Source organism: Eschrichtius robustus, chromosome 16 (assembly GCF_028021215.1).
Source record: "Eschrichtius robustus isolate mEscRob2 chromosome 16, mEscRob2.pri, whole genome shotgun sequence".
In the NCBI taxonomy this organism is placed as follows: Eukaryota; Metazoa; Chordata; class Mammalia; order Artiodactyla; family Eschrichtiidae; genus Eschrichtius; species Eschrichtius robustus.
Genome location: NC_090839.1, coordinates 73,194,661 through 73,218,725, shown reverse-complemented (window position 1 = coordinate 73,218,725; position 24,065 = coordinate 73,194,661). Strand labels below are relative to the sequence as shown.

At 44.9% G+C, this 24,065-nt stretch overlaps 1 long non-coding RNA gene across 1 annotated transcript; it reads left to right on the top strand.

Annotated features, from left to right (window-relative positions):
* The first annotated feature begins 13,681 nt into the window (after positions 1 to 13,681).
* LOC137750520 (uncharacterized) lies at positions 13,682 to 16,464 on the top strand. Its single transcript, XR_011070470.1, has 3 exons — positions 13,682 to 14,291; positions 14,720 to 14,856; positions 16,353 to 16,464. It is a non-coding gene; the product is annotated as an uncharacterized lncRNA (long non-coding RNA).
* The last annotated feature ends 7,601 nt before the right edge of the window (positions 16,465 to 24,065 follow it).

Below are 24,065 nucleotides of genomic sequence, written 5' to 3'. Positions count from 1 at the left end.
GACCAGGGCTCAAACCCGTGTCCCCTGCACTGGCAGGCAGATTCTCAACCACTGCACCACCAGGGAAGGCCCCCTTAGCTGTGCTTTTAAGAGGCCATTTGAGCATTCTTTCAGACAGGCAGCTTCTGAGTGATGTGGAATATCATGTCCATGTCCTTCATCATAAAGGGAGGCCCTCGGTCTAAGACTTTGTTACCCAGGATCCCATGATGGAAAGTCAGACACTTTGTCAGTCTCCTGATAGTGGTGCTGGCCAAGGTACTGGGTGGATAGGAAAGGTAAACAAACCCATACTTGGAATCCAGATGAATTCCAGTAGAGACAAACCACTAGCCCCTCCAGGGTAGAAATGGTCCAATGCAATCAATCACCTTGCCACCAGTGGGCAGGTTGGGTTCTTCCAGGGGTGGCACTATACTGAGGGTTTAGTGTCAACAGGTGATGCTGACAGGCTAAATGTCCAGCAGCAGCCGTGACTGGACCAGCCTTGGTGGGAGGCAGCCCACATTGTTGGGTCCTTGCTGAGCCTCCAACTCTGCCTGTGCTTATTCCATTCAAGGGCTCACAGTTATGGCACAGTTACAGCTGAATAAAAAGGCTGGCCAATCTCCACTGAACAAGTCACCCTGTGCACTCAGTTTTTCAGTTGTTCTCTTTTGGTGGATGCCTTCTGATGATTATTAAGACAAGACACAAAGATCCACATACTTTGTGCCTCTCTCACAGATCCATCCACATACTTCTGCTTTAAGATCTCTGATCTTCTAATCTGCCAAGAAGTTAGCGTATATCCTTAACTCAGGCCACTTTCCTCTTCTCACAAAATACACTGCCCAAAGCTCTGTCCAGTCTTTCAAAGCTGCCCCTGGGTGGGGAAGTCATGCAGGAGCAGTGCGTTTTCAGATCACACCAAAATATTGAGCCAAACCATCCATGAACTTGGCTTGGATTTTCTCCTTCCCCAAGAGGTATGTAGGAAACCCTTCATCAGGACATAGGTGTGAGCTGAGGAAGAGTATCGGAACAACAGAGGTAGATAACAGGGAGGTCTGGGCCACATGTTTGTATAACTTAAGTAAGCCCTCTGGACCTGCTCAAGACTGATCCCAAATGTGCCATTTCCACTGTACTACGGGTTTCTAAGGCACTTGCCCAATCTTATGACTTGGTGGGTCTAACAATAGCCAGCTCATAATGGGTGTCCCATGGTTAGGTACTCTCTACTAGAGTCTCTACTAGAGACCAGTAGCATGCCAGGAGCTGATTTTTCAAATATTGAGGAGTTCTCTGATGCAGATGGCATGGCCTTTGTCCAGAACCCTAGGGGTCTGTGTTGCAATTCTCCTATCAAGTCTTGCCAGAGATTTTACCCAATGTCATTTTCCACCATGGGTACCTCTCTGCCATGGGATCTGCCATGTTATATGGCTTAAGTCGCGGGACCCCTTGTAATGTGCAAACGCTACTATAAAGCCCTGTTTTGCTCTGGGCCTAATTCAAAATCAATAGCTTTCTAAGTTAGCAAGAAGCAGCGTCCCCAAGTATGTATGAATTGTCTCTAAAAGCCCGAGGCCAACCTTGTGCTGTCTTCTTAGTAATATGAAATGCAAGCTGCAGTATTCTTCCCTTTATCTTGGAGGGGATGTCTTGCTACGCCCCAGACCACAAGGTTGGAAGGTAAACCTCACCAATGTGGCAGGCTCCTGAATCTCTGTAGAGTTTATCTCCTCTCCTGTCATACACCAGAATGTCCAGATATTTTCTACTTCCTGCTCACTAGGTCTGATGAGCATGGTGTCATCAGTATAGTGAACCGGAGTGATAGGTATAGTGGACCAGTGGGATGTCCAAAAGATTGAGATCACTTGGGACTACACTGCCACAAAGAGCAGGAGGGTTGGTATCACTCTGGACAAGATCACGAATGTGAACAAGTGAATGGAACTCCTCAGCGTCCTCCTTTCTGATGAGGATTGAAAAGAACTCATCTGCCAGGTCAAAGATGCACCCAGTGCAGAGGCTGCGTTCATCTCTGCTGGTGAAGATTTCCAAAGAGCAACAGGCAGCCACAGAAGGGTGTAGATCAGGGGAGTGATATAGTTACTTATATTTGCACTGTAAAGGGTCACTTGGGATTCTGTATAGGGAATAGATTGGAGGAGAGGGCAGGAATAGGTGCAGCCAGAGCACATATTTTCTGCCCTTTGCATATATGGAGTTGTTGCCTGGTGGGCTTGGCGGTATTTGCTGAACAGCTAAGTGAAATAGTGAACGCCCAGCCCGCCTCTGGACCCTGGGTGCTGTTCTTATTCTTGAGCCAGTTTTTCTGTTACTAGTATCCAAAAGCATCTTAATGGATAAAGCTACTGGTAGGATGTAGCCCTGGAGCTGCTCGAGGTCACCTGTGCCATGACATAGAGAGAACCTACCTTCAAGAGAAGCCAACACAGAAAAACTGAGCCAATAGGTTCAGAAAGACAAATTCCCAAGGCTATTTTTTTTTTTTTAATTTTATCAGAGTGTACTTGGTTTACAATGTTGTGTTAGTTCCCAAGGTTATTTTTTGAACTCCTGAATCAGCAGTGCTGGCATGTTCAGTTACATGAGTCTATTAACTAACCCCCTTCCCTCTTTATTTTTAAGCCAGTTTGAACTGAGTTTCTGCCATTTGCAATGCAAGAGTCCTGACTCTTACAAGGTTGAACCAGAAGGCGTGAAAATGAAATTGCTCCCGCCATGGGATGAGAAGAGCAGCAAAACGCGGAAACTGAGCAGGCTCTGACGGAAGGGCTCTGACTTGACTTTGCCATTTGTAAACATGAAGATCATTTTGAGATTGGCTGTTGAAACCAACTAGAGTTGGGTTGGAGCCAAGTACTGTAACATAAGAATCTGATGGACTTAGGAGTAGATGGGGGATGGCACAGTGGACATTCAGTGCCCACCCACATGCCCCTGGCACACTCCATTCCATTGCATGTTGACTGCATCTGACTGCAGGCAGCTGCAGCTCAGTCTGAGCACTCCCTGTTGGACTAGGAGTGCTGGAGAGTCAGTGCCTGGGAGTAACTCTGAGCGTTTTACGCTGTCTCCCATTGTCCCCAGTCACCCACGGCAGCAACCAAAGCTCCCCTCATTTGCTTCTTTCCTTCTCCCTGTCTCACTTACTTACTTACTTATGGATTGAATTGTGCCCCCTCCAATTCCTAGGCTGAAGCCCTAACCCCAGTACCTCAGAATGTGACTGTATTTATTTGGAGATAAGGCCTTTAAAGAGGTGATTAAGTTAAAATGAAGCCATTAGAAAAGACAAAAACTCTAATTTGAAAAGATACATGTACCCCAATGTCCATAGCACCACTCTTTACAATAGCCAAGACATGGAAACAATCTAAGTGTCCATTTTTAATTTTTTTTAACATCTTTATTGGAGTATAATTGCTTTACAATGGTGTGTTAGTTTCTGCTTTATAACACAGTGAATCAGTTATACATATACATATGTCCCCATATCTCTTCCCTCTTGCGTCTCCCTCCCTCCCACCCTTCCTATCCCACACCTCTAGGTGGTCACAAAGCACCGAGCTGATCTCCCTGTGCTATGCGGCTGCTTCCCACTAGCTATCTATTTTACGTTTGGTAGTGTATATATGTCCATGCCACTCTCTCACTTTGTCCCAGCTTACCCTTCCCCCTCCCCGTATCCTCAAGTCCATTCTCTAATAGGTCTGTGTCTTTATTCCCGTCTTGCCCCTAGGTTCTTCATGACCATTTTTTTTAGATTCCATATATATGCGTTAGCATACAGTATTTGTTTTTCTCTTTCTGACTTACTTCACTCTGTATGACAGACTCTAGGTCCATCCACCTCACTACAAATAACTCAGTTTCGTTTCTTTTTATGGCTGAGTAATATTCCATTGTATATATGTGCCACATCTTCTCTATCCATTCATCTGTTGATGGACTAAATGTCCATTGACAGAGTAATGGAAGAAGGTGTGGCACATATACACAATGGCATGTTACTCAGCCATTAAAAAGAATGAAATAATGCCATTTGCAGCAACACGGATGGACCTAGAGATTATCATACTTAGTGAAGTAGGACAGACAGAGAAAAATAAATATCGTATGATATCACTTATATGTGGAATCTAAAAAAATGATACAAATGAAATTATTTACAAAATGGAAATAGACTCACAAACATAGAAAACAGACTTATGGTTATGAAAGGGGAAAAGGAGGAGAGGGATAAATTGGGAATTTGGGATTAACAGATACACACTACTATATATAAAATAGATAAACAACAAGGACCTACTGTATAGCATAGGGAGCTCTGTTCAATGTTATGTGGCAGCCTGGATGGGAGGGGAGTTTGGGGGAGAATGGATACATGTATACGTACGGCTGAGTCACTTTGCTGTGCACCTGAAAGTATCGCACCATTAATAATTGGTTATACCCCAATATAAAATAAAAATTTAAAATTAATTAATTAAAAAAAAGACACACCTACATATTCACACTTATAGAGTTGTTATTTTTAAAGTTTATATATACAATGATATTTTCCTTTAATTTCCTCTATGTTATGATGTGTGGCATAAGAAGAGAAAAAAATACTAAAATTTTCCATTTTCTCATGAAAAAAATGATATCAACTGATCTAGGACTTTCACAATGTATACTGTTAAGGACACGGGGAGGGGGAAGGGTAAGCTGGGATGAAGTGAGAGAGTAGCATTGACATATATACACTACCAAATGTAAAATAGATAGCTAGTGGGAAGCAGCCACATAGCACAGGGAGATCAGCTCGGTGCTTTGTGACCACCTAGAGGGGTGGGATAGGGAGGATGGGAGGGAGACGCAAGAGGGAGGAGATATGGGGATATGTGTATATGTATAGCTGATTCATTTTGTTATACAGCAGAAACTAACACAACATTGTAAAGCAATTATACTCCAATAAAGATGTTAAAAAAAATAAAAATTAAACACACACACACAAAATAAAGGAATAAGTAAAAAAACAAAACAAAACAAAACCCAGAAGTAGACTCACAGACATAGAAAACAAACTTATGGTTACCAAAGGGGAAAGGGGGGGGAGGGATAATTAGGGATTTGGGATTAACAGATACACACTACTGTATATAAAAATAGATAAAAAACAAGGACCTACTGTATAGCACAAGGAACTATATTCAATATCTTGTAATAACCTATAATGGAAAAGAATCTGAAAAAGAATATGTACGTATATATAACTGAATCACTTTGCTGTACACCAGAAACTAAAACAACATTGTAAATCAACTGTACTTCAATTTAGAAAAAAAAAAATGAGGCCACTAGGGTGTGCCCTAAACCAATCTGACTGATATTCTTATAAGAAGAGTTAGGCCGGGCTTCCCTGGTGGCGCGGTGGTTGAGAGTCTGCCTGCCAATGCAGGGGACACGGGTTCGACCCCTGGTCTGGGAGGATCCCACATGCCACGGAGCAACTAGGCCCGTGAGCCACAATTACTGAGCCTGTGCGTCTGGAGCATGTGCTCCGCAACAGGAGAGGCCGCGATAATGGGAGGCCCGCGTACCGCGATGAAGAGTGGCCCCCACTTGCCCCAATTAGAGAAAGCCCTCGCACAGAAACGAAGACCCAACACAGCCATAAGTAAATAAATAAATAAACCCAAAGTTTAAAAAAAAAAAAAAAGAAGAGTTAGGCCACACAGAGAGACAGCAGGGGTGCACACAGAAGGACAACCATATGAAAAGGAAACAAGAAAGCGAAGGCCTCTGAGGATTTCAACCCTGCTGACACCGTGATCTTGGACTTCCAGCCCCCAGAAATGTGAGAAAATAAATTTCTGTTGTTTAAGCCCCCCAGTGCGTGGAATGTGGTTATGGCAGCCCAAGCAGACTAATACATTCCCCCAGCCCTCTCCCAGTGCCTCCTGGGACCACTTCCCAAATAAATAATTTGCACTCAAATCCTTGTCTCAGGTACCCAACTCTCAGACCAGTGATGAGAAGGTCCTTGAGTGTACGGAGCTTTATAGACCAAGCTGCAATGCTCAGAAGTCAGGGACACGGCGATAGAGTGCAGGGGTTAAAAGTGTGGATTTGGGGGGAATTACCTGGTGGTCCAGTGGTTAGGACTCTGCCCTTCCACTGCAGGGGGCACAGGTTCCACGCTTGGTCCAGGAACTAAGATCCCGCGTGCCGTGCCGTGCGGTGTGGCTTAAATAAATTTTTTTGTTTAAAAGAAAGGGATGTGGAATCTAAAATATGATGCAAATGAACCTATCTACAAAACAGAAACAGACTCATAGACATAGAGAACAAACTTGTGGTTGGCGGGAGGGGGGAGGGAGAGGGACAGACTGGGAGTTTGGTTTTGATGGAAGGGGAGCTTAAAAACAATGACAACGGGGCTTCCCTGGTGGCGAAGTGGTTAAGAATCCGCCTGCCAATGCAAGGGACACGGGTTCGAGCCCTGGCCTGGGAAGATCCCACATGCCGTGGAGCAACTAAGCCCGTGTGCCACAACTACTGAGCCTGCACTCTAGAGCCTGCAAGCCACAACTACTGAGCCCACGTGCCACAACTACTGAAGTCTGTGCGCCTAGAGCCTGTGCTCCGCAACGAGAGAAGCCACAACAATGAGAAGCCTGCGCACCGCAACGAACAGTAGCCCCCACTCACTGCAACTAGAGAAAGCCTGCGCAAAGCAACGAAGACCCAACACAGCCAAAATAAATAAATAAATTTATATATATTAAAAAAATAACAATGGCAACAAGTTTGGGGTTAGTAGATGCAAACTATTACATTTAGAATGGATAAAAAACAATGTCCTACTGTATAGCACAGGGAACTCAATATCCTGTTATAAACCATAATGGAAAAGAATATACAAAAAGAATGTCTATGTGTGTAACTGAGTCACTTTGCTGTACAGCAGAAATTAACACAACATTGTAAATCAACTCTACTTCAATTAAAAAAAGAAACGGGGTGGAGGTAACTTCTTAGGATTTCCCTGGTGGTCCAGTGGTTAAGACTCCACACTTCCACTGCAGTGGGCACAGGGGTTCCATCTCTAGTCGGGGAATTAAGGTCCCGTATGCTGTGCTGTGCGGCCAAAAAAAACCCCAAAAAACAAAATATGTGTGGGATTTAGAATCAGACAGAACTGGGCTCACATCCTGGCTCCACAGTCTCTTGGAGCAGTTGCTTAACCTCTCTAAGCCTCAGTTTCCTCTTCTGTAAAATGATGATACCGTAGTACCTGCCTTGCTGGGGTGCTGGGAGGATGACCTGGGAGGAGGCATGTCAGGCATGCTTAGCGCCTGCCAGGAGGGTCCACACTTAACCAGCAGCAGCTAGTCCTAGCAGTGATGGTGTTCATGACACCTAAGTCCCTCCAACCCACGTAACTGGAGGGCAGCCTGAGCTCCGGGACGACTGCAGGCCAGGTCCTACGCGGAGCTCCATGGATGGAGTAAAAGGAAGTAAAACCGTGGCATCCCTGTCTTTGCTGAGTTGCTAGTCCGGGTGGGAAGCCAGGTGCCCTGAAACGAGTTGGCTTTCCACGGCGGGTTTTCTTACGTCCCAGACAAAAGAGCATTTGGAGGGTGAGTGGGGATCTCCGTTCTGGTACCTACGTGGTAGCTTCTAAGTTCGAGGACCCGGATCCTGTCTTTTGCTTTCCATTTATCGCCAGAGTCTAGCATAGAGCCCCACATGGATGGATACATATGCATATAAATTTGGGGGCAGGCCCTTTAGAACTGCAGCTTCTAGGTGTGAAAAATAGGTGTAAAAGCCTTTGTCACAGGATGTTTGCGTTGTTCCAGTGATGTTAGTGAAGGGCTTTATAAGTGGGATTATCTCTTTGAATACGAGACGATGGCTCTCTACGGCCAGGCACTGTGCGTCCTGGATAAACAAGAGGGTTCTCAAGCCAGACGGGATTAGGTTAAACTTCCCTCCACTTCCACTTATAAACTGTGTGGACGTCACCACGAGGAGTAACTTTTCTGTGGATTAGCACAATTCAGCATTTAGTAAGCTCTCGGAAAAAGCTACCCAAAAAGCACCTTGCTGGGTCCCCTTAGTGTTTGGACATTTGAACCTCTCCTACGAGCTTTCTGCTCAGTTCTCTGTCTGACCACTAGAGGTCAGGCTAACCCCAAAGTTGAAAGCACCTTAACTCTGTGTCCAGAGGCAAAAGCGGACTTGTCCTGTGCAAAGTGTACACATGCGCCTTCCCAGGTGTGCCTGTGTCCCCCGCTACCAGCGCTTGGATTTTATCCCTAGGCTAAGACGATGGAAACGCCCAAACAGGGCAAATGCATTGAGTTACTTCTGAGAAATCATCAGGGTAAAAAGGAGACAAAAGAAAGAGAAAGCTGGAAGTCATAATAATTTCTGAGTCTTTAGGAAAAAAAAAAAAAAGGATTTCCCTGGCGATCCAGTGGCTAAGACTCTGTGCTTCTACTTCAGGGGGCGCCGGTTGGATCCCTGCTCGGGGAAATAAGATCCCACATGATGCGAGGTGCGTGTTCGGGGGGAATTTCTGAGTCTTAACAATGTGTGGGGAACTTTTAAAAGAATTTTACACATATTAACTGATTTAATGCCTATAAAAGTCTATGGGGTGGGTATGGTTAGTTTCATTTTACGCATGTAAAGCTGGCATAGGGACATAAATGACTGAGATTGGCCTGAGCCCAGGACTTACTGCCATGAAGAGCCAACTAACTTATTTCAGGCCTGGAGCTATGAACCACTAAAGGCTCTGAGCACTTTCCAGGTGCTGATTCTTTCCGTCTTTGGGCCAAATCTTTCAGGTGTGTTGGACCAGACAGGGCCCTTGATCGCTCCCTCCTTCTTTCCTGTCTGTGGCTTTTTGGGGGTCACACAGACATAGGTTCCAATTCTGGCCCTGCCACTTGCCAGCTGTGTGGCCTGGGCCAGTAGGACCTCGCTGGGCCTCAGTTTCCCCCTCTGTCAATTGTAGAACCTTCCTCACAGGTCACCCGCCAACCTCTCTGACTCCTCTTCTGTCTCTGCTGGAATGTGAGATCCTGGAGGGAAGACTCCTTGTTTAGTACATTTTTTCTAATGCTTGGAATAGTGCCAGGCACATAGTAGGTGCTCAAGAAATATTTGCTGATATTTGCTTGACTCTTCCCACTGGATGTCCCTTGAAGTGGAAGTATTACCCCCTTTCTATATTCCCACTGAGGCAGCATGACATCAATCATTTCCTAATGACTGTTAAGCCATTCATGAATTCATTCGCAAACACGTGTGCTTCTCTCCTGACAAGTTCTGGAACTACAGAGAAGCATAAGTTGCCTACTCTTGAGAGCTTCAAGTTCAGGATAAGACAAGCTGGCGATTATGAGTCCAGGTCTCTGCGGTCCAATCCCCTTTTGGATCCACCATCCCTAGACATTTCCTGTGTACTTGACCCTTGCCCACTTAGAAGCAGAACTCATCACAGTTGTCTCTTTGGTTAAGAGAAGAGGAGCACTAGGGCTGGACAGTTTCAACAGGTGCCACCAAATGTCAAGAACCGGGAGCATCTCTGAAGCTGCGCTGGAGAAAGGGCCGTGGGCAGGCTGGGTCCAGTCTGAGCTCTTCTCTGAGTAGACAGGCAAGGAGGAGCCAGGCTTCCCAGTCCAAGTCACCTGCTAAGCCTCCTCCTAAAATCCATTGCTAAGCAGCCAACCACACTCAGACATGTCGTGCACAGCCTTGGATCCTAAATGCAAATGGACGCATTATAACCCAGCCATACCTGCTTGGCTTCAGCTAATTTGGGGGAGTCTGGCTCAGGGGCAGATTTGATATCAGGGGGTAGATCAGATGGACCTGCAGCGATGATTGGGGCTCACATGGACATCACTCCTCACGATAATCAATCAGCAACATGGCCGCTACTGCTGTCCTTACTGGACCCCGTTATGTGGCCTTTCAGCCCTGACGCTGTGCAGGACTCGCTCACAGGTCACAGCATACATTTCAGCTGTATTTTCTAGGTGTCATTATTCCAAGTCCTGATATAAATCAACCCCCACGGCAGCCTTGTGAGCTGGGTACTGTTATCAGCTCCATTTTACAGAAGAGGAAACTGATGAACACAGGTGGGAGTCATTGGTCGGAGGTCACGCAGCTGTAAGTGGCAGAGCTAGGATTTGAATGCAGGTGGTCCAGCTCTCCCTCCTGGATGCTGTAAATAGATAAAGGCTGGGGTGGCTTTTCCTAGTCTGGAGTTTGGCTTTTTCTTTGGCTCTTGATCTTAAAAACTGAGAATATGCTTCCATTGTTCTCTGCTTTTACAGTGACAACTATCTCCCTAAGGCAGTGGGTGAGTGACTCATGTTACGTTGCTTGGGGGATTGGGGTGGGGAAGGATGGCAGAGTAACAAGAGATGGACATATATCACATCTGCCTCTACGTATCCTGCTCCCCATCTCCTCTGCCTTCACTTAATTCTACTTCCTGTCAGCCTCAAGTCTTGAGGATGGGTTCTAAGATTCTGTGGCTGGCCCAGGCCTGCCCTTCTGGGATGCCCTCTTCCTCCAGGGCAGTGTTGGGTAACAGAAATATAATGCGAGCACTATTTACAATAGCCAGGTCATGGAAGCAACCTAAATGCCCATCGACAGACGAATGGATAAAGAAGTTGTGGTACATATATACAATGGAATATTACTTAGCCATAAAAAGGAACGAAATTGAGTCATTTGTTGAGACGTGGATGGATCTAGAGACTGTCATACAGAGTGAAGTAAGTCAGAGAGAGAAAAACAAATATCGTATATTAACGCATGTATGTGGAGCCTAGAAAAATGGTACAGATGAACTGGTTTGCAGGGCAGAAGTTGAGACACAGATGTAGAGAACAAACGTATGGACACCAAGGGGGGAAAACTGCGGTGGGGTGGGGATGGTGGTGTGCTGAATTGGGCGATTGGGATTGACATGTATACACTGATATGTATAAAATTGATGACTGATTTAAAAAAAAAACCTATATTAAATAAAAAAAAAAAAGAAATATAATGCGAGCCACAATACATGATTTTAAACATTCTGGTAGCCCCCTTAAAAGGGTAAAAAGACACCACTGAAATTAATTTTAATATTGTTTTAACCCAAACTATCATTGCTTCAATGTGTATTCAGTGTAAAAAGTCATTACATTGTTTTCTTCATACTAAATCTTTGAATAAGCCGGTGTGTATTTTATACTTACAATCACAGTTCAGACTAGCCACGTTTCTTTTCTTTGCTTTTTTTTTTTTTTGCCACACCGCATGGCTTGTGGGATCTTGGTTCCCCGACCAGGGATTGAACCCGGGCCCTCAGCAGTGACAGCACAGAGTCCTAACCACTCAACTGCCAGGAAATTCCCTCTTTTTTTTAAATTAATTTTTTAAAATTGAAGTTTAATTGATTTACAATGTTGTGTTAATTTCTGCTGTACAGCAAAGTTAGTTATACATATATATACATTCTTTTTTATATTCTTTTCCATTATGGTTTATCCCAGGGCATTGAATATAGTTCCCTGTGCTGTACAGTAGGACCTTGTTGTCCATCCATTCTGTATGTAATAGTTTGCATCTACTAACCCCAAACTCCCAGTCCATCCCTCCCCCCTCCCCCCTTCCCCTTGGCAACCACAAGTCTGTTCTCTATGTCTGTGAGTCTGTTTCTGCAGACTAGCCATGTTTCAAATGTTCAATAGCCACATGTACTCACTGGCTCCTGTATTGGGTGATGCAGCTCTAGACCCTGGATCTCTCTGTCCTGCAGCTCCGTCACTGATGTCAGCAGGTGGCTCTGAGTCCCAAGACAATGTTTATCTCCAGCTTACTCTCTCCTGGAAGAATGAGCTTGCTGTTAGTGGAGAATCTGCCCTTGGTTTGCAAACCAATTGCAAACCAATTGTGGGATATTTTCTAGAAGGCAAATGCTAAGCCCCAACCCAAGTTTGCTTAACTTACAGAGAGCAGGACGATAGTCATTCATTCAGCAACTACTTACTGAAGACTTCATAAGTTCAAGATCCTGCTCAAGGGCCTGGGCAATGGGAGCAAATTCTCTCTGTGGAGAGAGGATTGGAGATCTGCAGAGGGTCCCCCTCAACTCTGCAGCTGAGTGCTGAGCAGCGCATACGCGTGAGGTTCCCCGAAGCCAAGGAAAGACCACCAAGAAGAATCAGGCGGAGCTTACACATGTCGGGAATTATCTGTGTTCTCACTGTTGGGGCCCAGGGCAGGCCACCCCAAAATATGCCTCAATGGCATATTGATTTTTTGAATTAAATAAGAAACAGCTGATGCAAATGGGACACTTTGACTCTCCTCCGTGTCTCCCTGAAAGCAGGAAATAAAGCCCTCATGTGAAAGGTGCCCTCCCTGCATCTGGATGTAGAAGGACACCCTTATCTCCAGAGGTAGGGAATTATCAGGCCAAGAAGCCTATATAGACAAAGGCTTTTTTCTTCTTCAATTTACTATCCCAAGCCCAAACTCTGTTTAGATTCTTCACTAAGTTTCTTTGTTCTGTCAATTCCTCACAAATGTATTGTTCCTTTGTCTAAAAAGTATAAAAGCTGCCTGCTTTGGCCACTTCCTAGGTCCCATTTCTATAGGGCCTCCATGTGCATGAATAAAAATTTTTTCCTATTAATATGTCTTGTGTCCATTTTATTATGTCCAGCCACAAGAACTCAAGAGGGATAGGGGGGGAAATTTCCCCCTCCCTAACATCACCAACCAGAAAGGAAAGAACTCCTAACGTGTGGGACATGGAGCAGAATCCTGAGAAAGATATTGCCTTGGTCGTGCCCAAATTAGCCCTAGACTAAGGCTGTTCTGGACCTGCCGAGCAATCTTAAAAGCAGGCCTCAAAAGGTTCAAATTATTTCCACTAACTTAACTACATCCTAAAACAAAACCTCCAAATATTTGAAAGAATACAAAACAAAACAAAACAAAACAAAAAACCTTCAGCACTCAACAGGGTAACATTCACAATGTCTGACATCCAATAAAAAATCACCAGGCATACGAAGAAGCAGGAAACTATGAGTTATAATGAGGAGAAAAATCAACCAATAGGAACAGATCCAGAAATGTCAGAGGTGATTTGTAGACAAGGACATTAGAACAGCTATTAGAAATGCATACCACATGCTCCAGAAGGGAGAGGAAAGCATGAGCGTGTTAAGGAGAGACACGGGAGGTTATTATAAAAGACCCAAATCAAACTTTAAGATCTGAGAATCTTGAGGAAACCCAAGCAAATCTTGGCTCCAACACTTGCTGTTTTTACCATGGGCACGTTAACACATCTGTCTCAGCCCAGGTTTCCGCATCTGCTGCGTAATAGCTAACGTACCTCGAGCGTTTGTTCTGTGCTAAGCACTGTTCCAAGAGCTTTCCACAACAAAACTGCAGAGGCTGGGGCTCCGGCTGGGGGCGCCCGTGCGCCCGCCCCGCCCCATCTGCCCTGCGGCCGCCCCTCGGCCGCCCCGGAGACGTGCCCCGCGTTTCTACGCACCCGCCGGGCGCAAGCGTGGGAGGGCCGTCACCTCCCGCGCCGGCCGCGCGTCCTCAGGAGGCAGCAGCGGGGCGGGACCGAGCCGGCAGGCGCAGCCATGTTCTGGGCCCCCGAGGTGTCTGAGCGCCTCGACGATGCGGCGGGAAGCCGCTCCCGCTGGGCGGCCGTCACGGTCTGGGCAGGCGACGCGGGGACCCCGCGGCCTCACTTGCAGGTCCGTCACGGCTGCTCTGCGCTGACCGCGGCGCGGGTCCCCGCGGGGCCACTTCCCAGAGTTCCAGCCCGATGGGGGTTTGCCTCAGCGCCCGCGTGCAGAGAGCCAAGACCAGCTCCGAGAGCTCAGGGGAGGGCTTCGCATCCGTTCAAGTGTGCAGCCCGAGAGGCTGGGACAATTAAAAGCCTCGCGTCCCCAGTTGGAAGCTGAAGAACGGGCATTACCTTCAGCCGCAGGGTCTCGTTTGCCACTTGAACTTTTCACTTGCTCAGCACCTAACCCAGACCCCCAACAGGTCACTTTTGATGGACGATTGAGTTTAATAACGCTTGTCAAGCCAGACACAGCAAACGCTGAACCGAAATCGTCGCGCACCCAGATCCACTAGAGGGCAGGTCTACACCTGCTGAGTTCCAGCGCATCCTGCAAAGAACTCAGGAGACAGGAAAAGAAACGTCCTTCCTTATATGCTTAGAGGTATTTTTCTCCATCAACACTTACACCTGTTGAAGATTTTGCCCCTAACCCCAGGTCTTGTAACATATCCCCATGTTCAACATCAAAATAAACAAACTGTTCTGTTTGGCCCAGGTTAAGTGGAACTAGTCTAGGATCAAAAATCCTGGGCAGGTTTCTAGATTGAAGAAACATTGAGATTTTATTCGGCAAGGTCACTTTTAAATTTCAGAAGTGAAACCATAAAAATCAAGATGAAACATTTCAAGTCTCGGCGTTACTATATGTATGACCACCTTTGGCTTGCATGCTTAATGATTTTTGTCTGCTTAGTGGTGATATACATAAGGCTATGATTGGTACAACAATGAATGTGCGTGCTATCTCTTGCTAAAAAAAAAAACAAACACAACTACATAGGTGCTGTTATTATTGTCTCCATTTTACAGATGAGGAAATGAAGGATGAGGCACAGAAGACTTGAGTAACTTGCTGAAGGTTCCATAGCTCAGAAGCCTGGTGGATCCAGGATTCAAACCAGAGTCCAAGCTCTTATCCTCTACACTCTTCTGCCGTTCTCAACTCTGTAAGATTCGAAGAATAATCATGTTTGCCTCGAAGGCTTAAAATGTTTTAAAATTATTTTTATTTCAGCTTTATTGAAGTATAATTGACAAGTAAAATTGTAAGATATTTAATTGTACGTCATGGTGATTTGGTACACGTATACATTGGGAAGGGATTCCCTCATCTAGCTCATTCACTCATCCATCACTTCACATAATTATCTTTTTTTTTTTTTTTCAGTGAGAACATTTAAGTTCTAAGTTTTCTAGGTTCTACTCTCTTAGCAAATTTCAATTATAAAATACAGTGTTATCAACAATGGTCACCATGGTTTTTTTTTTTTCAAATTGAAGTATAGTTGATTTACAGTGTTGTGTTAATTTCTGCTGTACAGCAAAGTGATTCAGTTATACGTGTATATAAATTCTTTTTTATATTCTTCTCTGTTATGGTTTATCATAGGATATTGAATATAGTTCCCTGTGCTGTACAGTAGGACCTTGTTGTGTATCCATTCTGTATACAGTAGTTTGCATCTACTAACCCCAAACTCCCACTCCATCCCTTCCCCGCTCCCTCTCCCCCTTGGCAACCACAAGTCTGTTCTCTATGTCTGTGTATGGTCACCATGTTTTGCATTAGATCCTCAGACCTCATTCATTGCATAGCTGAAAGTTCATAGGCTTTTTGTGATGGGTGAACCAGACCATCCATGGGAATGTGTTAGCACATTCCCGTGGGTTGTCAGAGTGTTTGTTCAAAGTGAAAAATGAACAAAAACTTAAAGAGGGTTCAGAATCCCTGGTGAGGGGAGAGATAAGGCCTGTAAGGTCTCGAATGAACAGTAACACCCACTGTTTACCAACTGTGGGACGGAAGGTTCAGGAGGCCACAGCCTGCTCTGGGCTGTTGTGCAGAACCATTGCTTCCCTGGGGTCCCTTAGAGACCATCCCGCATCCCCATGTGCCTTTCCCTGGAAAGGAGCAAGTGATGAAGAGTTGCAGCTTCCTCTTCGTTTCTGCTTTGCATGGAGCACGCCAGCTCTGCTCAGAGAAGGCCCTTTAGTGTCCTTTGCTCTTTTTTGAGTCTCCAAAACAGCACACTTTTTTTGTTTAACGATATGGCCAAATCTCAAAAAGAAGCACACATAGGCATATTGAGCAAGTGATCCAGTGTAATCTGGCTTCTGAAGTGTCCTTTGCCGGGGGGAGGGATAAATTGGGAGTTTGGTATTGACATATGGACACTACTATATTTAAAATAGAGAACCAACAAGGACCTATTGTATAGCACAGGAAACTACTAAATATTCTGTAATAACCTAAATGGGAAAATAATTTGAAAAAGAATAGATATATGTACTGATACATGTATAACTGAATCACTGTGCTGTATACCTGAAACTAACACAACATTGTAAATCAACTGTACTCCAATATAAAATAAAAATTTTTTTTAAAAGTGTTCTTTGATGCACTTTGAAACACAATTTGATTTAATTTATTCTGGATTAGGTCGACGGAACCTCAGTTTGAGCTCTGGTCAACTCTGCTATTTCCTGTCCAGACCTATCCTCGGGACCAAATAATGGAGAAGAACACATCTCCAGTTCACTGTAGACATCACTGAACAGGTTGGAACTATTTTCTTTTATGAAACTATTTGTTTGCATAGATACTTCTGTAAATTTTTTCAAAATTAGGTTAGTATGAATGATACATTTATTCCTTAAAATTTCCATTTATTATTTCTTATTACAAAAACTATTAATGATCCCCAGAGAATATTTAGAAAATGTAGGTAAATAAAAAGAAGGAAACAAAAATTACCAGTAAAGCTGCCAGCACACTTTAAATTTTGATGTATAGTTTCCCAGCATTTAAAAAATGTCTAGGGACTTCGCTGGTGGCGCAGTGGTTAAGAATCCACCTGCCAAAGCAGGGGACATGGGTTTGAGCCCTGGTCCGGGAAGATCCCACATGCCGCAGAGCAACTAAGCCCGTGCACCACAACTACTGAGTCTGCGTGCTGCAACTACTGAAGCCCGCGTGCCTAGAGCCCGTGCTCTGCAACAAGAGAAGACACTGCAATGAGAAGCCTGCGCACTGCAAAGAAGAGTAGCCCCTGCTCGCCGCAACTAGAGAAAGCCCGCGTGCCGCAACAAAGACCCAGTGCAGCCAAAAATAAATAAAAATAAATTAATTAATTAAAAAAAAGGTCTATCTGATGAAAATGGGGTCACACTTCTACAAATTGATGTATCATGGAGGTGTTGCTCAGCCATTGCTTGTTCTTCTGTAACATAAATTTTTGTGTGGCTCCATAATAAATATACAGTAGGTTACATTTAATGCAAATTTGAATTACACAGTTAGAAGTAGTAGGATATAAAATATTAATTAAAATTTGCTTTATGGGCAAAATTTGAAAGAATGTAAATCCTGCTTTGCATTTATTTTTGGTAGGGAATTTAATCTTGCATAATGTGAGTTTTGCATTCTGCAAGATCTCCAGCAAAACAATCCCTTGCATAAAATGTGACTGTCCTCTACTACTGTTTATTTAGCCAGCCCCCTATTGATGGTCACGTATTATTTCAATGAGCTTTCTTGAAGATAAATCTTTGCACACACCCATGATGATCTCTTTGGGAAAAATTCTTAGACGTGGAGTTGGTGGGTCAAAGCTTTTGATGCACATTTTCAAAATCCCATCCTTAAAGTTGGTATCGACATTTTTTCAACAAATATCTACGTAGTGCTTACTATGTGCCAGGCACTGTTCTACGAACATCCTCATGATGATGATATGCAGTAGGTACTATTATTATCATCCCCATTTTACAGATGATGAAGCTGAGTCAGCAGCGGTTGCCCAGGTCACTGAGCTAGTAAGTGCTAGGGCTGGCTTTGGAGTCCTAGCTCCTAACCACTGTGCCATGCATGCTGCTTCTCCAGCATTTTGAGCAGTACAATATGAGGTGGTCATTTTCCTGTACCCTTGCCCACAATGGGTAATATCTATCTGCTCAAAGGGATTGTGAATATTCAGAGATACTATTTATGCTGGGAAATCAATCCACCTGTTAGGGAACCATTGACCGAAATCACCTGCCTTGGCCAGGCACGATGAGAACCACTTGCCTGAGTTGTCTCACAACAGGAGGTCTCGACAAGGAACACGGTGCTGCTACCGAAAACTAAGTGGGAGAATTCGGGAGGGGCCAAAGGAGGGAGGAGACGCCAGCCCATATGTCTTCCCACCTCCCAGAATCCTTTGCACTGGAATCCATCTTGGCTGAGAGATGCTTGCACCACCAGGAAGGACCCTGAGTCAGACTATGGGCCAAGCAAGATGATTGGCTAGAGACAACCTGGAAACTAACCCCATTACCATAAAATCTGAGACTACAAGCCACGTGGCAGAGCAGTTCTCCTGGGTTCCCTTACCCTGCTGCTCTCCGCCTGGGTGCACCTTCCCAATAAAGTCTTTTGCTTTGTCCGCATGTGTGTCTCCTCGGACAATTCAGTACCGAGTGTTAGACAAGAGCCCACTCTTGGGCCCTGGAAGGGGTCCCCTTTCCTGCAATATGCCCAAAGGTATTTCTGAACACTGGTACTATGAGAGAGAGAAAGGAAGCTCTAGTCCTTGGCTATCAGTGAATTGCTAGCCTGTTTGATTTCTTTTTTAAGAAACCCCATCAAAGTATTTTCAGAAGCTTCCCCCAGGCAGAAGAGACATCTCATCTTTGGTCTTCACTTAACAGATGTTTCTGGGGTCTACCTGTTCTCCCCAAGTCTCTGCTCACAGCACCAGGATTTTAAGAAGCTCTCCTAAGCTCTGTGGCCCTCTTCCCCTGCTCTCTGCAACAGATGCTGGTTCCATGCTTTAAGGACTCTGCAGCCTGCTCTAGTCCCTGATCCAATGCTCACTGCAGTGAGCATTCAGGCTGAAAGACTAACAAAGAGGCATGAAATTCTGTGCCTTTTCACTGGAGGTACAAGAGCTGACTTCATTTACCCTACCTGAGCTCACCTGTGGGATGACTAGACCCTTGTTTTAGGGTACACACACTAAGCTGCTATAACAAAAATATCCAACAATACATGGCTTGAAGCAGTTTATTCTCTCTTATGTAACAGTTCTGAGGTGAGCACTTTCCATTGCTGGGGTGGTTCTAACCTGCATGGTCTGTCAGGGACCCAGGTTCCTTCCATCATGTCACTTTGCCTTATAGGCTAAGTCATAAACTTCATCTGCATGGTCAAGGGGAAAGGAAAAGAACACAGAGGAGCCACGCCCACTGCTTAAGTACTAGGTGCACGACGGCACTTCCACTTGAATTCCATTGGCAGGAGCTGAATCACGTGGTCACACCTAACTGCAAGGGAGGCTGGGAAGTGTAGCTTGGCCACATATCCGAAAAGGAGAGAATGGATTTGTGGGCAAGCTAGTGGCTTCCAGTAGACTCTCCAAGCAGGAGACAAACCCAGCTGGGCATCTGTCTGCACATAGTGAGATTTTCATGATATTTCTCTTTCTTGACCCTTTCCCTGTATCATAGCAGAGGGGCAATTTGAGAATAAGATATTTAGTGGGAATGCCCTGGCGGTCCAGTGGTTAGGACTCCACACTTTCACTGCTGAGGGCCTGCATTCAGTCCCTGGTAGGGGAACTAAGATCCCTCAAGCCATGCAGTGAGGCAAAAAAACAAAAACAAAAACAAAAAAGAATAAGCTATATAAGCATGTGAAATTATTTAGTCTGAGTACACCAACTTCATGGGGTCTGGAAACTTACTCCTAAAAGCATGAGTTCAGGGACTTCCCTGGTGGCGCAGCGGTTAAGAATCTGCCTGCCAATGCAGGGGACACAGGTTCGAGCCCTGATCCGGGAAGATCCCACATGCCGTGGAGCAACTAAGCCTGTGCGCCACAACTACTGAGCCTGTGCTCTAGAGCCCGCGAGCCACAACTCCTGAGCCCACGTGCCACAACTACTGAAGCCCACGCTCCTAGAGCCTGAGCTACTCAACAAGAGAAGCCATTGCAATGAGAAGCCTGCGCACCACAATGAAGAGTAGCCCCCGCTCGCCGCAACTAGAGAAAACCCGCTCGCAGCAACGAAGACCCAAGGCAGCCAAAATTTAATTAATTAATTAATTTAAAAAAATAAAGCATGAGTTCATCTTGCTGTTTGCTCTGACTCAAAAATTAGCTCATAGTTTAAAGTCAGAGCAGGGTATACAAACTTTGGAGACAAAAAATTCTGAATGAGAAGCCTGGCTCCACCTCTGACCTACTCCTGTGTGACTGTAGCCATGTTCCATAAACTCTCTTGAGTTTTCATTTGCTGTGAGGATTATAGACGCATGCAAAGAGAACCAGGTGCAAATCCTGGCTTCTGTGACACTAGGGAATTCTCTTTATTTATCTGAGCCCTGGGTTTCCTGGAGAAAAGGGGTAATACCCTACTTCTCACTGGGTTGGGTAAATGAAATATGTCCTGTGCGGGGAGGTCAGTATAGGCTCACAGTACTGAGAAGTTCCAGAAGTATTCTATTGATACATTCAGGCTCAATCAGTGCAAATATCCTGACTCTGTCTTCCTCTCTATGTCAGCTTCATCGTTAGTCTGCCTCTGCATGTTGGCGAGATGGCTGTGACATACTCAGAGGAAGAGCTTCTCTCCCAGACACACACCTTCAAGTCTCATGGGCTCTGGTGGATTATGTGCCTGTCTGAACTGTGATTTGGGGGATGAAATTAGCTGATTGGTTTAAATCCATGGGGTCCTGGAGCTAGGGATGGGGTCACTCCCCAAACAAGTTGATGGAAGCCATATAGTTCCTCTGAAGAGAAACTGGGCTGTAAATACTAGAAAGGCAGCCAAAACAACAGATGTCCACTACAGAGAATGTGTTTGGAGGATGAGTTAATTGGGCCTCATTATGGTCCAATTTTTATTTGTTTCTTGAATTATGAGCTGATTTCTTCTGCTGATAGATGAACTATTCATGGTCTCTGGCAGTTTTCCTTCCTGACCCTCTTAGTTGCCTTCTAGAGTTTCCTTTTATTGCTTTGCCCACACCCATGAATGCTTTTCCCCCCATGGCATCTTCAACTTCTTTCTGACCCCACGGGTTCATCAGACACCCCCAAACCAATGGATTGAAGAGGAACCCAGTCGGAATCCATATATATATATATATATTTTTTTTTTTTTTAATTAATCAATTAATTTATTTTTGGCTGCATTGGGTCTTCGTTGCTCTGCCCGGGCTTTCTCTAGTTGCGGCGAGTGGGGGCTACTCTTCGTTGCGGAGCACGGGCTTCTCATTGCGGTGGCTTCTCTTGTTGTGGAGCATGGGCTCTAGGCGCACGGGCTTCAGTATTTGTGGCACATGGGCTCAGTAGTTGTGGCACACGGGCTCTAGAGCGCAGGCTCAGTAGTTGTGGTGCACGGGCTTAGTTGCTCTGCAGCAACTTAGTTGCATGCTCTGCGGCATGTGGGGTCTTTCTGGACCAGGGATCGAACGCGTGTCCCCTGCATTGGCAGGCAGATTCTCAACCACTGCGCCACCAGGGAAGCCCAGAATCCATATATTTTTGAACTTGTCTTTGAAGGAACAATGAACTTTTTGTCTCCAAAGGCTGTGATATACATATGTATCATAGGTTTTTGGAGACAAAGATTTTACATATATATATAATTATATATATGTATATATACACATATATATGTTAATATGGATAAGTAAATTTTAAGGTCTCAGTTTCTCATTTGTAAAGTTTTGCAATAGAAACAGGTTCTCTCTAAGTTCTTTTTAGTATGAGGGCCCTTGGGAGATGCAGTACTATAATATAACAACAAGAATACTAGCCAAAATTAATTATGGAGTACTCCCTGCATGCTGCCCTAAACTCTAATGTATATGGTATTTTATCTCATTCGATCTTTACAACATCCATATGAGGTATGAACTATTATTACCTCCTTTTAGAGATGAGAAAATTGGGGATTAAGGTGGTTACATGCCTTGTTCAAGGGCACACAATAATTGTCCACTTGGAACTGGAATCCAGGTTGGTCAGATTCCAGAGTCTGTGCTCTTAACCCTGCTATACTGTCACTGCAGCTTCCACTGGGGAGGAAAGGACTCAGATTTGGGAGTCAGAAGACTTGGACTTAAATTCTGAATTCAGCACTGTGTGACTTTGGGAAAGTTACTTAACCTCTCTGAGCTTTAGTAAGATGTAAGATGGAAATGATAATTACTACCTTATGGGTAAGGGGTTAGAATTAAGATTGTTGAATTAATAGATGTAAAATTTTGGAAGCATAGTAGGTGCTCAATAAGGGACATCTATCATAATAGCCCACTAAACTAAGCGAATTAATAGAATACATTGCTACCAGGCAGACAAGAACTATGTGAATGAATCCCTGGCTTCTGAGTCACTGCTCTAAACGCTCATCATAAATAAGTACGTTTGTGAAAGTGATTGTCCTTAACAAAACTTTGCCTGTTTCAAACTGAAAAACATGCATTTGACATAAACAATTGGTAAGTGATGGAGCAGGGATAATATTTTTAAAATACCCATAGCAACAAATGCTGTTTTGCAAGCAGAAGTGTTTTTCCTCTTTCAGTGATCTGAGTCATTTTTCCTCTTAAGGGGAACAGTTTTCGCTATTAAGGCTCACTCATGAGATTCATGTACCCAGGAAAGAGGAGGGATGAAAACCCCTGCTGGCACAAGGGAAGTCATAGGATAGGGGAGAAGGAGGATGTGATGCATGAGGAGTTCTGAACAGGTAGGGAGAAGTGGAGCAAATGCCTTCTTTCCAGTCTGGAGGGGTGGACCTAAAAGTAGCGGAAAAGAGGAAGGACATGGGGTTAGATAAGTGTGTTCCATCTCCCTCCCTCTGGATCAAGACTCCTGCGTGGAGGATGTGGATTAGAAACAGCTAGAGGCACTTGGAGGAAATACTAGAGCAGTGGTGCCTAGGCCACAATCCCCACTTGGCACTCTGGGGTGAAAAGTCATAGGGAGCCCTGCACTACAGTGGGGAGGCTGTATTTATACCGTTGGGGGTTTGGTGTACCTATGCCACGAGGGCCTGTGCTGGTGTCTTGAGACTCTTGTCAACTCCCTGGCGCCTGGGAATACCCAGCCATCCCTTCCACCATCACCAATAAGGACAAAGAAAGCAAGTGAATTTTTTTTTTTTTTTTCCTTTGGCCATGCCGCAGATAATTTGGGATCTTAGTTCCTTGACCTGGGATCGAACCCACACCCCCTGCAGTGGAAGCACGGAGTGTTAACCACTGGACCGCCAGAGGATTCCCCCCCCCCACAACCCCGCCGCCTTTTTTTTCTGGTAGTGAATTTGAACCTTAAATTGGATTAACGATTTATCCAAAAGAAATTGAGCCAACTTGAGAGAGCCTGTTCTGAACTAGAAGTGACCAAGTTACCTTAATTGGAAGTTAAGATTTTTCCACCTCTGCCATATCTCAAGAGCAAGATATTTATAGACAAATGAGAAAGCTTATGTTTTGCACACCGGGTTGTAGTGTACAGCACACACTGCTGGTTGCCCTGAGTTTAGGTGTCCTTCTTTCTGGACAGTCATTTGTTCCAGGAAAGTAGTTCTCCCCCCCACAACTCAGAAGCAAATACTGATTAGTCCAAACTGGTCACTGTGCCCCATTCCTTGTCAGTGATTTGTTTCAGCATGGGCTTGTGCAACACCTCTGTCCATGAAATATTGGGACATCTCCTGGAGGGCATCTGGGAAGATTTTCCTCATTGAAAAGGAGAGACACACAGGGGAGAAAGTCTCTGTTCTAATGTAGGTAATAACTGGAACTGTGGCAGGCAACTTGGGACCTGGAGAGGTGGCTAGCTGAGGACTAACAGACACACTGTGATGGTAGGGTAGGAAGCTAGAAGGAAACTGGGTTCTTTTTTAAATTTTTGGTCATGCCATGTGGGCATGGATTGAACCCACGCCCCCTGCAGTGGAAGCACAGAGTCTTAACCACTGGACAGCCAGGGAAGTCCTGGAAACTGGGTTCTTGATGATGCTGTTGGATCCTGAAATGACCACCCTACCTCCACATTTCTTGGTATGTGAGAGGAATTCCCTAGGTTAAAGCTATTTGAGGGCTTCCCTGGCGGTGCAGTAGTTAAGAATCCGCCTGCCAATGCAGGGGACAC